Raw genomic sequence first — 16,696 nt, 5'->3', positions numbered from 1 at the left:
ATATAGCAGAATGCTATGATTGGAGTCGGAGCACTGTAGGGGACTTGAGTGAGTAGCAGAATGCTTGGATGGGTGCTCGACGTGGCTGCGGGATGCAGGATGAATGAGGCAATGTCCACAGGTGAAACCTCACGGCCAGGAATCAGTCCACCTATTCAGAACACATTTTTAAGAGGGTGCCTCCGTGTCTGACTTGCGGTGTAGTCTGGTCGATGGACACTGTAGGAGTCCTGGAGAGGCGAGAAACGGTGCTCCTTTTATAGCGCTGGCTGACGTCACAGACGATCACGTCAGCGCACTGCAGTCTGCCTCGTGGTCTCTGGAAACGTCATGTTCGGCGGGCTGCGGAGCTTGTAGGCGCGAAGCTTGTAGGCGCGGACGACACACACAACAGTCACACACTCTGGTGCAAGGTAAAGGAAGTGTGTTATTGAAAGAAATGTTGTGTTTATAGGTTTTCTCAACTTTCATTTGTTTTTTTATGTAATTCTAGGTTTGCAACACCTCTGTCTCATTCCGCCAGTTTTGAATTTGGCCAATGAAAATTTTCTGTAATTAATTTTCAGCCTATCACAGGCTTCTTGTTCGGTTTTGAGTGTAAATTTTTGGTTCAGCCAATAAAAATTAGAGGGTGTGTCCGGATTAGCCCAGAATCATCTCGAACCTTCCAGAGGGTATAACAGTTACGGCTTTTTAGGTTTCCTTGTCTCTTGATCGTCGTCTTTCTGAGTGTGTGTGTTAAGGCAGGAGGCGGGACGCCTCATTCTTCGACAGGCAGTACATCAGCCAGGTAATGGCCACTTAAATAGTCTTTTCTGTAGCTACCTCCACAGACTTATCCGAGGGGAAGGTCCAAATTTTTTTAACTATGTAACAAACTTTTCTAAAATGTAAATTTTGTTTCGGATAATGTAAAATTTCATGAAGTCTTTAACTGTAAATCGGGGATAGAGAGCGAGTTACCCTCTCGAGCTCCCCTTGATCTTGGTTTGAGGTGACTACGATTTCGTAACTGTTTTCTTGTATGTATGTTCAGTCCGTCAGCGATGCCGCTGGTGGGATCCTCAACAGCTCTGCCATCAGCTGTCATAGATGGCCTAGGCATCACTGAAGAGGCGTACTAGGTAAATGAGGAGTGAGGTAGTTTCCCGTTGCTTTCCTCACCGAGCCAGAGTTGCTATTACATATCAGTCTGCCAAGCCCTCTGAAATGCATACACCAACCGACCCTATGAGCAACATTTTCACACCATTCATAGCAGGCACTGGCTGCATAAGGAATGGCATTACTAGCATCGCTCATACCTCAGTCACTTTCGCATTGTCAAAGCCAAGGATAAGACAGAGACAGATCTATGAAAGTAAGAAAATTGCTCTAGCCTATACCAGAAGACATAGTGCACTGTAAACGCTAGGTCCTGCCAGCAAAGGCATAACTGTTTTCTTACTGTAATATATTAAATGTATTTCCATACGAGTCACCTCAGTAGCTTGGGATTAGCCCCTGTTTCGTTGGGGCCAGAGCCCCTGGTTTTAATATTTCATTATCTAGGAGCGCAAGTGTAGCCTCCATTCGGTTTGTGTTCGGGCCATTTATTTAACCTGTTCTTTTTCTGCAAAGGCCCAGTTGGTTGGGTACTAGATACCCCTGTGTAAAACTATTTCCATTTGTAAATCGTGCCTTGTGAGGCCAGAGAGTGTAAGATGTTGATGTAACGTTGCCTTGAGGAGGCTGTAAAAAATTGAAAGCATGTAAGCTCGTTAATAAGTTTTGGCAATACTGAGGGGTGCCTCTGGAAAGCTAGAGATTGTAATTTTTGGAGCAAGTGCTCTTGAATTGTGGGATTTCTGCCCTTGACTAAATTATTCCTCATTTTGAATTGTAAATTTTCTAAATTTGAGCTTGTAGCTCAGAACTTGTAAGTCGAGGGCTTGAAGCCCACAGTTATTAAATGCCCTATTCTTGGGTTCTCTATATTAATCCACAAATTTGTTATTGTACACTCAGTGTAGAAATTTGTTAAGTTGGAAATTCTAAAAGAAATATAACCTTTAGTTAACCTTTTAATTGAATTATTGATATTTTAGTTAGACCCATTCACCCCAGCATCTTCTTTCACCTCTTTCTGCTCCACGGATATCTCCGTAACAATTATTATTATTATTATTATTATTATTATTATTATTATTATTATTATTATTATTCCTGCACTTTCTCTGATTCCATGGCCATGGGTTCGTTTTCTGGCCAATCCAATGATTTTAATTCTGGACTGAGGAGTAGAACAGGCTTCACTTGATACGAGATTTTCTCAATCTCTTAGTTTCAAAAAGTAAGCGCACACTAAGAAGATGACGCTACTGACCTAGTGTACACAGACGATCACTGGTTTCCATGTTTACAATAAAGTCTGGAATTTGCGACGCTAATACAGGTAAATAATTTTTATATACAATACGTGTGTAATTTTGATTTTTTAATGTGCCATAAATCCTTTAGCCATTTTACATACCTTATAGTCGTACTTCACGCCCTATAAACAATCAATCAGGATGGTCATAACACTTCTTACTGCTACATAACTGTCAGGAATTCGTCACCCACAGTTTTATACCCCCCATGTGTCAGTAACATGTGGCCTACTGATTAGGGAGTTCATGTTCTTAATTGGCCGCGCAAGGACGCTGCTGTTTTCTCGCTCTTATCGCTCAGCCTTAAGTCTCCTTCATTAGTAAAAACGACGCCTACATTCGTTCGAACTCACTAGAGATGGGTCACACTCAATATTTCGAAGTTTAAAGCTCCCTGCTCGAGCAGAACCAAACTTGAGCAAGACGCTCAGCTTCACTGAACAAGTGTGAATCTTCCGATCCGTCCATGCTTTCATTACAGAAACGAGTCTGCGCAGATCAATCCAGTGTTGCCAACTCTACAAATAAAATATTGGTACATTGTACGTGAAAATGTCGGGAGTTTTAATGAAAATGTCGGTACTTTCTCGACACTAAAATGTTATAACTATATTAAGAATGCAATAGTCATGTGAAGTTATTATGAGAAAAGTATACAATTTCACTCACCCACACTCTCTGGCCATTCTATGCTTCTTCTTCTTCTCTTTCTCCCCACTTTTCCTGTTATTCATCAGGTGTAGAAATTGTGTGCTTATTCTGAAGTCTTTACCAGGGTGCAGATTTTATATTCTGCATGCGGATCGGGGATTTCCCTTCGAATGATGCAGTCAAGCGTGAGTTTTGACAAATACAGTAGAGATAATACGCGGCACTTATGGATTTAGCCTTCCTAAAATGGGAGACAATTCGACGGTGGCGCTCCTAGTGACTTGACCTGAACAAATCGCGCTAAATTCAAATATCAATGGAAATGTATATACGGAAATGGATAAATAAATTACGTCTAGAAAGACAGTGGTATTGAGATATTAACTTCGAAGTTGCTAAAGCAATTCTGGATAAATGAATGAAGAATTATTTAAAAGGTTATTATTCAAAGACTGAAATTAGACATATAAACAAGGTGTAAAATGGACTGCTGTGAAATGGCTTGATCTTTCATGTATGCATTACTTTTTTAGCTTTAGCATTCCTGCCTGAAATCTTACGGTTGTATTTGTCTTTTTTCCTCATTTAAAAACATTGTATCATCACATTAAGACATTTGTCAATAAAAATATCGGCACATTCCTTACACATATGTTGCAATGAATTAACATTTAATAGCTGGACAATTTTCCTCTTAACATGAAGCCTACTAACAGAAAGAAAATCTATAAAATCCCGGCTTTAATCTGAGAAGAGGGATAAAAGAAAGAAAAGTTTGAAAATGTTTTCGATAGTGATGCTTTGAGGAATATTTACGTACAATTAAAGTAAAAATGTAACATACCCTTGGATGTATAGTCGAGGATTTTTAAAGTCGCTGGCCTGGAAATGATCTGAACAGATCTTATAATTCTTATATAAGCGTAACGTCCCTTCTTTCTTGTACACCTTATCCAAATCACTTCTGTGACATTTTTCTCTACTTCGTAATTACTGCAGCCAAACACAGCACATACCTTTCCCCTCATGTTGAGAGGAGATATCAAGGAATGACACACACTACTATTTATTTATGTCAACTCACTGAAAACGCATAAATAATACCAAAAACGTCACACAAAAATACACGTGCTCTTATGAGAGAATCAGTACTGTTCAGGTCTATCCGCTAGAGTGAGCTCCAGTAGCTGTCCCTCGATATCTCGCTCAGTGTCGCGTATTAATCTCTACTGTATTTGACTTTGAGTTCAGTACGAGGGGAGTGATTACTTAATTCGAGCCTGAAATGAATGCGGTTAAGTACCTAACGAGTGATGTTATCGCTGAAACGTCACGCAGTGAGACGAGGAAAGAGTTTTTCGGCATAAATATATTATGTACCATTATTATTAATTTCCCTTAACTTTGGATTAGAAGAAATTTCGGGAGATATTTTCCGGGTTTTCTGGTGTGTTGCAAAAAATAATCCGGAGATCTGAAATTTCGGGAGACCTGGCAACACTGAATCGAGCAGCCTGGAACCTCAGAAGTTCAAGTGACTCGTTCAATGGAACACAGTTCCTACATGCATTGAATCTCGGCATATTATTTTTTCTTCTCTTCTCCCTGCGGGTGGGGTCGGTGGAATAACACCACGGTATCCTCTGCCTGTCGTAAGAGGTGACTAAAGGGGGCCTCAGGGGCTTCGAACTTTGGAGAGTGGGTTGGCAACTACCGGGTCCTTAGCTAAGTCCTGACATTGCTTCCAATTACTTGTGCCAGGCTCCTCACTTTTATTTATCCTATCCGACCTCTCTTGGCCAACTCTTGTTATTTTCCGACCCGGATGCTATTAGGTTTCCGAGGGGGTAGGGAGTCTTTCACTTTCACGCCCTTAGTGGCCATTGTCTTCCTTTGGCCGATATCTTCATTTTTCGAAGTGTCGGATCCCTCCCATTTTTCCCTCTGATTAGTCCCTAGTGTTACATAGAGGATGGTTGCCTAGTTGTACTTCCTCTTAAAACAATAATCACCACCACTCCCTCAGGCCTTCTCTTCCATCTAACCAGGCACTGAAGTATACATATATTACATTGTATTACTTTACACTTATTAGATTAAATACAAATTAAATTAATAATAATACAAGAATGATGAGTGATGAGATTAAATTAAGACGAAATAAATTAGATATAATTATTTACTTACTTTTTTAGTCCCTTTACCTCCAGGGTTCATTTTTTCCTCAGAATCAGTGAGGGATCCCACCTCTACCACCCCAACTGGGAATGATGACCAGTACCTCGTCCAGGCGGCCTCACCTGCTGTGCTGGACAGTAGCCTTGTGGGGGGGGGGGGTGATGGGAAGATTCTGCGGGATAGACAAGGAAGAGGGAAGGAAGCGGCCGTGGCCTTAAGTTAGGCACCATCTCGGCATTTGCCTGGAAGAGAAATGAGAAACCACGGAAAACCACTTCGAGGATGCCTGAGGTGGGAATCGGACCCACCTCTACTCAGTTGACCTCCCGAGGCTGAGCCTGTAATCGAATCCGGGCCTCCAGTGGTGGCAGCTAATCACGCTCACAACTACACCACAGAGGCAGACAATTCCATATAATAAAAGGAAAATTTCTTAAAATTAATATCCTACATGTAAAACAGAGGTAGTACATAATGGCGTCCCGTGATAGTACTTGAAGATCATGGGCACAGGAGCAGCTGGAACAATTACTTTCATCTTCTGATCGTGCCTTTAAGGGCAGCACAGAACCCTCAGCACATAAGGGACAACATGTTCCCCAGAAGAAAGTGTTTCCGTTATAGGAGATAACACTGGATCTTCCCGTTGATATTTCTCGATGTCACGAAATAATATAAGGGCATCAGTCAAAATAGCACTAACGCAAGAAGGTGTGGGAAATGAAGGAGAAGAACTTTCCTCCTGTTCAACGGACTCAATATCATCAGAAAACATGCGGCTTAACCTATTTGCGACCACATTCTCTGATCCACTAACGCAGGCCTTTCCAACTCGAGCACTTAGTGCCGGGGCGCACCAGCGCTGCACTCAGCAGCACCTACCCCGCGCAGTGGTTGGTGCATGTGCACGTAAGAGACAGTACATTCATTCTCATTCTCTCTTTGTGTGTGTCATTCTCAGTAGAATCTATTCGATAGAACAGACAGTGGAGCAGTTGGATGTCGTTTAATCCTTCATGTGTGGACTCATATCTTGTTCTCAGTACCGAAGGGAAAGCTCAGTGTTTAATTTGTCATGTCATTTTAAGCGTAAAGTCTTCAACCGTTCGACGCCACTACCACAATAAACATGTTTCCACCTATGATGACATTGTTGGCGCAGCAAGAACCAAACAAATTGCTAAGTTAAATTCGGAAAGTTCTTCAGAGATACGTAATAACTCACTCATTAGGAATTGTTTTACATGCAATTTAGGAGATTTGTTTTCGTTTTTTAGTTTTGTATTATTAAGAACTGTTTAGAATTAGACTTAGATGTGCTGCTAAGAAAAAACACCGGCGGAATTGGCGGCGCGGTTAGGGGAGCTCAGCTTGAGCTTGCATCCGGGAGATAGTAGGTTTGAACCCCACTGTCGGCAGCGCTGAAGACGGTTTTCCGTGGTTTCCCATTTTCAAACCAAGAAAATGCTGGGGCTGTTCCTTAATTAAACCTGCGGCCGCTTCCTTCCCATTCATAGCCTTTTCCTATCCCATCATTGCCGTAAGACCTATTGCAAAAAAGAACTGACAAAGATAATTATTTTAATTATTTTATCTCCCTGTCCCACAGATACTTGAACCCAATACTTTAGAAGGCGCAGTTCGAGCACGTTATGAGCTATTGTTGCTCTGAAAAAAAAAGTTTTCAATTCTGAATTTAAATAATTGGAGAACTAGTACTTCTCTGTCTGATGCGGAAGTGTGCATGCAGTAAATAAGATTGTTTTAAAATTGCATGTCTCTTAGCGTTATCCGAGAAAGAGCATGGGGAGGTCCCCGTACTACTGCCAAAATTTCTACTGCCAAATCGATTGTACCCATTATTGGTAAATTAGTTGCCGCAAAACGATGTCAGCAATCGACTTAAACGCTAAATGTACATTAAGGCAAACGCAAAGTATGTGCAGAATAAATTGTGTGTTTATGTGTTCACAGAACTGTCATAAATATTGTTTTCATAAGCTGACTTGACGACCTGTGGTTCTGCCTCTGTCACTTCCCTCCTTCCCCCACCACCTCAACGGTGCAATAGCACAGCACTGGGGCTGCTGCCGGGGCCGGCCGGGGCCGTGGAAGCACCTCAGTTGGAATCGCTTGCTTTAACGTGTTCCACGTCGAATTGAAAAGCAGAAATACGGATAGCCCAACGGGAGTAAGGGTTTGGAACAAAGTACCAAGCAAAATGTTCGATAAATTTCCAGACTGGCAGAAAATACTTAAGAAACAGAGAGCGAACATTAATCAAGAACAGATTTCAGCAGGAAATCAGGCTCTAATGAGAAACTGGCTTCACAAAACGTAAAAAATAACTAGGGACAGGGGCCTCTTCATATGTCTGAAACTTAGTCTAGAAAGGGTTAAACGATGTCAAAAAAACCTTGTAAATATGCAATGAATTGTATTTATAGTGCAAACCCCATGTAGTTGCAAATTAGATAAGAAACTTTTCAGATAAGTACTAGGTGTTTAAAATACTGAATATTATTCTATGAATGGTAATGAATGCATGGCAAACATGCAACGTTTTCCTTAAGTAGCATCTGTTGTTGATGAAAAAGGAAAGAACCTTCACTTTAACCTCTCCTCTTAACTCTGAAGAGAATAATGAAAAGGGCACCTCATCGCTTCCTCGATGCCCTAAATAGATGCGGCTGGTAGAATACATCCGCGGTATCACTGCCTCTTGTGCGTGATGACTAAAAAGGTAAACGATAGTCACTTCCACTACCAGCTTCGTCGATAAAACTACAATCATGTTATCAATTTTTTTAACTAATTGTTTTACCTCGCACCGACACAGATGGGGCTTATGGCGACGATGGGATAGCGAACGACTAGGAGTGGTATGGAAGAGCCCGTGGCCTTAATTAAGGTACAGCCCCAGCATTTGCCTGACTCGAAAATGGGAAATCACGGAAAACCATCTTCAGGGCTGCCGACAGTGGGGTTCAAACCCACTGTCACCAACATGTGAGCACACAGCTGCGCGCTCCTAACTGCGCGGGCAACTCGTCCGGTGTCATTTTATCCATAATAACAAACGGGTTTGTAAGCTTTTCATGTTTTTCTAGGTGTCGCCAGCTCAGATTAGGTTTTCTGAGCAACCAAGTTTATACTTCATTTCAAAGGCATTGACCCGATTTGTATGGCGACTTCCTTAGTGAGTAACTAGGGACGATGTCGCATTTTTAGTTTTGGTCGGATGTTTAAGGCCAGATATCTCTCAGTCATGGCCATCCTTCAGTACTTCACATCACAGCCTGGAAGATCGCGTCGACCATCCGTACTCTAACGCCCCTCTTTGATAATATGTGTCTCAGTCATGACCATCCATTAATACTTCACATCACAGCCCGCAAGATCACATCAACCATGTGTACTCTAACACCCTTCTTTGATAATATTATATCTCTCAGTCATGACCATCCATCAATATTACACATCGCAGATCGCAAGATCACATCAACCATGTGTACTCTAACACCTCTCTTTGATAATACTGTATTATATCTCTCAGTCATGACCATCCTTCAATATTACACATCACAGATCGCAAGATCACATCAACCATGTGTACTCTAACACCCTTCTTTGATAATATTATATCTCTCAGTCATGACCATCCATCAATATTACACATCACAGATCGCAAGATCACATCAACCATGTGTACTCTAACACCCTTCTTTGATAATATTATATCTCTCAGTCATGACCATCCATTAATACTTCACATCACAGCCCGCAAGATCACATCAACCATGTGTACTCTAACACCCTTCTTTGATAATATTATATCTCTCAGTCATGACCATCCATCAATATTACACATCACAGATCGCAAGATCACATCAACCATGTGTACTCTAACACCTCTCTTTGATAATACTGTATTATATCTCTCAGTCATGACCATCCATCAATATTACACATCACAGATCGCAAGATCACATCAACCATGTGTACTCTAACACCTCTCTTTGATAATATTATATCTCTCAGTTAAGACCATCCATCAATACTTCACATCACAGCCTGCAAGATCACATCAACCATGTGTACTCTAACACCTCTCTTTGATAATACTGTATTATATCTCTCAGTCATGACCATCCATCAATATTACACATCACAGATCGCAAGATCACATCAACCATATGTACTCTAACACCTCTCTTTGATAATACTGTATTATATCTCTCAGTCATGACCATCCATCAATATTACACATCACAGATCGCAAGATCACATCAACCATGTGTACTCTAACACCTCTCTTTGATAATATTATATCTCTCAGTTAAGACCATCCATCAATACTTCACATCACAGCCTGCAAGATCACATCGACCATATGTATTCTAAAGGGGCTGCCTGGCCGAGGCGGTAAAGGCGTGCTCGGCTTGCCCGGAGGGACGTGGGTTCGATTCCTCGTCAGGAAGTCGTAAAATTTAAGAAATGAGATTTCCATGGTCCTGAGGTTCACTCAGCCTACACCAAAAATGAGTACCAGGTTAATTTCTGGGGGCAAAGGCGGCCGGGCGTAGAGCTAACCACTCTACCCCATCAAGTGCCGAGGTTACGGATAGTGGAAGCCTTTAACTTCCACACCTCCAAGGGCCTTCATGGCCTGTACGGAGATGACTTTATATGTATTCTAACGCCCCTCTTTGAAAATGTCTCTCCGTCATGGTCATCCCTCAATACTTCACATAGGAGCCTGCAAGATCACATCAGCCATGTGTACTTTAACACCTCCCTTCGACAATATGTCCCTCAGTCATGGTCATCCAACAATACTACACATTACAGCCTGACTGATCATATCAGGCATCTGTACTCTAACTCCCCCCCTTCGATAATATGTCACTCAGTCATGGTCATCCATCAATACTTCACAACACAGCCTGCATGATCATATCGGCCGTCTTACTCTAGCTCCCCCCTTTCGATAATATATCCCTCAGTTATGGTCATCCATCAGTACTTCACATCACAGCCTGCATGATAACATCAGCCATCAGTACTGTAACTCCCCCCTTCGGTAACATATCCCTCAGTCATGACCATCCTTCATTACTTCACATCATATCCTGCAAGATCACATCGACCATATATACTCTAACGCCCATCTTTGATAATATGTCCCTCAGTCATGACCATCCTTCATTACTTCACATCATATCCTGCAAGATCACATCGACCATATGTACTCTAACGCCCATCTTTGATAATATGTCCCTCAGTCATGACCATCCATCAATACTTCATGTTACCGTGGTTTGGTGGATTAGCAGAGGTGAAAGAAGGTGCGGGGGTGAACAGGTCTCAGGCTACGAAATTAAAGTTAATTTAAAATTTAACAAGGTTATATTTTCTTTTCAAAATTCAGAAATAACAAGAATGGAAGGTACAGAGTAGCAAGGCAACAAAAGTACAATTACAGTATTTACAGGATTTGGGCTTCGAGCCCCGAACTCACAATTCTTGGGCAACTAGCCCAACTTTACCCCAAAACAAGATTTAACAGAGGGGCAGAAAACCCCATTCATGCCCAGGAGCACTTGCTCTAAATTACACAGAAAAGCCTCCTCGAGGCATACAACACTCAATTTTCAAGAAGGAGCCACTCGCTCTCAACTTTAAGCCTATCAAAGGCCACACCAAACTCCACCTTCAAGTTGTCCTCTAAGGACATAGACACGGGGGTAAAATACCCAACCTACTGAGGTCTATTAAGTGAGAAAAAGGTTAATTACATGACCTCCAAAATAACAATTTGAGAGGAGGCGATCTGCACTCCTAATACCTTTTGTTTAAAACCTAATCTGGCTCTAGGCCGCTAATGCAAGGGCTAATCCCATACTAAAGAGGTGACTTGAGCAGGAAACAATTTACATTACGTTAAGGAAGAATCGGTTATGAAAAATAAGTTCACCTCAAAACAATATGAGTGGGAGCTCGAGAGGGTTAAGCACTCTCTATCCCAATATGTAGCTTTAAAAGAGAATAGATGCTAAGAGTCTTTAAATTTTAGGGAAAGTTACATGGTGGAAACGCTTCGGACCAGCCCCGAGAGTTAAACTGCTGAGCTAGCAAGAAAAGAAGTTATTAAACGGCCATTACCTTGTTGTTGAGCTGCTGCCCGAAGAAAGAGGCGCTTCCCGCCCCCTGCTACGTACTTTACACTTTGAAAGTTGGTACTGAAGTGGCGCAGAGACCCGAAAATCAGCAGTTTATATACTCTCGTGGAAAGTTCGAGGCGTTTCGGAAATGAGAACACCCGCCCACAAAAACTTTATTGGCTAGGGTTAAGCAAGATATTCAAGTTGGAGAAGATACATCTGATTGGTCAGAAATTAATTAAAGAAATTCGGGATTGGCTAAATTCAAAACAAGGGGAAGGAAAGGGTTATACAGCCAACTTAAACAATACCAGAAAGAAATTTAACAAGGAACAAACTTTTGAAATAAAAATTTCTCCAAAAAAAAACAAAAAAAACCCCAGTTCTTTCACTTCGCACTAGGGTGCACCATTGTAGTTCTTCAGTAGTGTCCTCTAGAAGAGAAAGTTCACACTTCTTACTACAGGTAAAACAAAAATACATCGAAAACGACCCAGTTCAGAAACTCCAAAATTTCCAAGTAGTGACATCTTCTGAGAAACTTGAAAATTAACACAGTAGATAAAGTTCAGACTTCCTCCAGCAGAGGAGTTTCAACTGGCGCAAAGTTTGAATTAGCGGCGTGGAGGTGTACCGCCCGGTACAGACCTCCCCCCCCCCAAAAGTCCCTCCAGGGGTGACACATGAAATTTGTTTGAAAACAAGGTTCAAGTTATGATGTTGATATGGAGATTAATTGCAGAAGCATTTACAAAGATTTACTAAATTTGGTTTGATCCAGTTTCAAAATTCTTTATAGATATTGCTGATGTAATGTCTTTATGTTTGTAGAAGTTGAATTCAGAAGAAAAAACTTTAAATTCTTGAAAGAGAAGAAAATTTTCTAAGTCCACCAGTTATTGCAGTAAAATCCAAAAAGTAATAATTGTTGATGTGAAACTTCCATGTAACTGACTAAATATATCAGTTGCCGATGACTTTGACGGCCAGGCCAGTCGCCGCTGCTTGAGTCCAGAGGAGGCCGCTCGGACCCCTCAAGTACCCTGAGATACCGCTCGCCCGCACTATGAGAGGAGTAGAGGTGTTGAAGCACGCCGTGCCCGCGGCGAACATATACAGGCTGCGGGCAAGTAGCAGGTTGTGCGCCGCACATCAGCCTTGGCCGGGAGGAGGGCTCCGGCTCGCCGTGCACAGGTCGACCTCGCTGGAGTAGAGGGGGCCCTTCCTCTATCCCAGTCGCGGCACGGCGCCGCGCGGCTGCGGGGGCACTGAAACATTAAAGCTCGACGGCAGAAATTTTGTTGAACCAGAATGATAGTAGGGTACATTCATTGTGGTGAGGTTGAGGGGCCAGCGGCGTGGAGAAATTCTTTTCATAAGCAAGCCACTGTGTGTTGTGGAGCAGGAGACGGGAGCGTGGTAATGGCCGTGGCAAGGACAGGATGGCAGTTTAACTAATCGGGGGAGGTTTACAAAAAAATAATTACATACAAAGGAAACAGATTCCAAGAGCAGAAGGCCTTAAAAGGGACACCCCTCAAAAAAATATAACCTTCCTATTTCTTTCAAAATTATATGAAGCAAGTTAACACAGAAATTACACCGGTTTCACCTGTGACAGGTGAACCCTAAATATCCTCTCGGTGGCTGGATTACTTAATAACAACGTAACCGGCGTAAGGAAATCGAGAATGATACACGGCCCATGAAATCTGGGGGCAAGCTTGCCCGCGGGAACAAAATTCTTGACCATCACCTGGTCACCTACCTTCAAATGGGTGGGTCTCCGTCCACGATCATATCTTTCCCTAACCTTTTCATGAGACACCTTAAGGTTGGCTTTAGCCTTCTTCCAAAGATCTTTAATGTTGTCCGGGTCTATTGTCTCAGGTAGAATGTCACTCAGAGACCAGAGGTTAGAGAGCGGCGTGTTGGGAACAAACTTGAACATCAAAGAAGTTGGAGTAAACTTGTGAGATTCATGAACCGCCGAATTCAAAGCAAAAGATAACCAATGCAGGGACGTGTCCCACCTGGAATGATCTTCATGATGATAGGCAATAAGCGCGGACCTGAGATTACGATTAACCCGTTCAGCCAGAGATGGTTGAGGGTAATAAGCAGAAGTCGTCACATGAGAGATGGACAGGTCAAAACAGAATTTACGAAAAAGATTTGATGTGAAAGCCTTAGCATTATCAGACACAATATATTGACACGGACCAAAAGAAGCAAAGATAGAATTTAGACAAGCAATGGTGGACTGAGCGGTAGCCAGCTTAGTCGGAAATAACCAGGAAAATCTTGTAAAACCGTCTACGCATACAAAGATGAACTTGTTGGCGTTTCCCTTTGACTGGGGAAGGGTCCTACATAATCAATATACAGGCGTTCCATGGGGCGCGACGCTTGATGAGAAGACAACAGGCCTACCTTGGTGGACATGGTTGGTTTACTAAGCAAACAGGATTTACAAGCCTTTACTAGTTCACGGATTTCACCGTCCATACCCTTCCAGATGAATCTTTCACGAATCTTTTCACGAGTTTTAAAGATACCAAGATGCCCGCCTAATGGGGTCTCATGATAGTACTTGAAGATCATAGGTACAAGAACAGCTGGAACGACAACCTTCATCATTTTATCATGCCTCGATGGGCAACATAAAACACCATTCCTCAGAACATAAGGGACGACATGTTCCTCAGAAGAAAGGGTTTCCATTATCGGAGCCAGCGTCGGATCTTCACGTTGGTATTTCTCGATATCCCTAAAGAGCATGGGAGCATCTGTTAAGATGGCATTAACATCAAATAGTATGGACTCGGGAGGTGATGAACTGTCGACCGGTTCATTGGTCTCAACGTCGTTGGAAAACATACGGCAGAGTCCATCAGCAACAACATTTTCGGTACCTCTGATATGCCTGACATCGAATTGGAAGGCAGAAATACGGATGGCCCAACGGGCTATACGACCAGTACGACGCGGCCTACCTAAGACCCAGCTTAAGGCTTGATTATCTGTCTCCAGGTCGAATTTGACATGTTCCAGATAGAGACGGAACTTTTCTAAGGCAAATAAGACTGCCAAACCTTCGAGCTCATAGATGGAATACTTGGCTTCTTGAGCCGATAGAGTCCTAGATGCATAGGCGATGGGTCGCCTCCCTAGTTCAGTCTCTTGAAGAAGGACTGCAGCTACCGCCGACGACGACGCGTCGGTTTGGACGATGAATTTCTTTGAGAAATCAGGCATAGCAAGGACAGGGGCATTACAGAGAGCTAATTTAAGATCTTCAAAAGCGGCTTGTTGAGAAGGTCCCCACTCGAATTTGATGCCTTTCCTACGAAGAAGGTTTAAGGGCGCCGCTCTATTAGCAAAGTTAGGAATAAACTTCCTGAAGAAATTCACCATACCAATGAACCTGGCGATACCTTTGATGTCCTTGGGAGGTTTAAAATCACGGATGGCCTGTGTTCTAGAATGATCGACTGCAACACCATCAGGTGAGACAATATGCCCTAGGAATGACATGGAGGGCTTAGCAAAGGCAACCTTGGACAACTTCACAGTTAACCCAGCCTTACGAAGGCGATTGAGAACTTCTCGCAGATGATCTAGATGTTCTTCAAAGGTTTCCGAAAATACGACGACATCATCCAGGTAGTGATACAAGTACTCAAATTTGATGTCGGAGAAGACCCTATCTAGCAATCTAGTGAGTACAGCTGCTCCCGTGGGGAGCCCGAAAGGCACGCGGTTGTATTCATACAAATTCCAGTCCGTGGCAAACGCTGTAAGATGTTTAGACTCTTCGGCAAGGGGAATTTGATTATAGGCCAGATTCAAGTCCAAGATAGTAAAGAACTTGGCCTTACGAAACCATGAAAAACAAGAATGAAGGTCAGGAAGGGGCACAGATTGCAACACCACCTTCCGATTGAGAGCCCTATAATCAATGACAGGCCTGAAGCCACCTTGGGGTTTCGGGACTAGAAAAATAGGCGAAGAATACGCCGACTTAGAGGGCCTAATAATACCATCCTTCAACATCTGATCGATGATTTCTTTCAGAGCCTTCATTTTAGGTGGAGATAGCCTATATGGTGGAAAACGGACAGGAATCGAATCCGTGACCTCAATTTTGTATTCAATAAGGTCAGTAACACCAAGAGTATCAGAGAACACCTCTGGAAACGACTGACACAGCTTACGAATACTATCAGCCTGCTCCTCAGGTAGATGTCTAAGGTCTAACATCATCTCATCCTGGGTAGGCGAAATAGATGAACATGATGCAGAATTACATTTCAATAATGGAATTTTACAATTAGACGCAAATTTGAAAGTGCACGACCTACTCTGAAGATCGAGCCCAAGACCAGTGTGAGAAATGAAGTCAGCTCCCAATATAATGGGGCAAGACAAGTGCTTGGCCACCAACAATTTAATTTTCCATGTAAATTTAAAAATGCGGATTTTGACATTTACAGAACCTAGAATTTCTAATGGAGATGAATTAGCCGAAACATATTGAACAGGAGATGAGCCATAGTCAGGTAGTTTACAAACTGATTTCAATTTTGAATACCATTCAGCCGAAATAATAGAACAAACGCTGCCTGAATCTAATAGAGCAGTTACAGGTTCATTATTTAGTTCAATTTTAAGAAAAGGAACAGGTGCGGGGGTATCCGCCGCAATCCTAAGACATTCTTTGGGGCATTCAAAAGATGAATTTGAAGGCTGACCTTTCCCTGAATTTTCGACCTGTTTACCAGGGGCTGAGCCTCGGAAAGATGGATTAGTCGACTCAGCCGGAGCCACTAACCACTTTTTATTATTGGCATTGGTGGAATTTGCACCAGAAGTTGAGCAGGAGGGGGTGCTATTTGAATTTGGGCAATTCTTGGCGATATGTGAGAAAGCCCCACATTTAAAACAGCCTTGTGATGAACCAGCTCCATTATTTGCCCTACTAGATTTGATTGATGGGCACTTGTTCCGAAGATGGTCAGGCGACCCGCAAGGATAACATTTACGAGGTGTGACTGGTCGGCGAGGTGGAGGCCGAGGATTACTAAAAGAAGGAGGGGGTTCTTTCGCGACCCGCAAGGAATCGGCGTATCTAACTCCTTCCGCAGAGACAGCCAATGCTTCAAGTTCAGAGAAAGTTTGCGGGCACGCCGCGAAACACAAATATGACCTATAGGATGGTGAAATGCCTTCCACAATAGCCTGTACAATCTGATCTTCAGGGAAATGAAGAGCAAACACCCTAGTATAGAA

Source organism: Anabrus simplex, chromosome 6 (assembly GCF_040414725.1).
Source record: "Anabrus simplex isolate iqAnaSimp1 chromosome 6, ASM4041472v1, whole genome shotgun sequence".
In the NCBI taxonomy this organism is placed as follows: domain Eukaryota; kingdom Metazoa; phylum Arthropoda; class Insecta; order Orthoptera; family Tettigoniidae; genus Anabrus; species Anabrus simplex.
The sequence above is the reverse complement of the archived record's forward strand: the minus strand, read 5'-3'. Positions refer to the sequence as shown.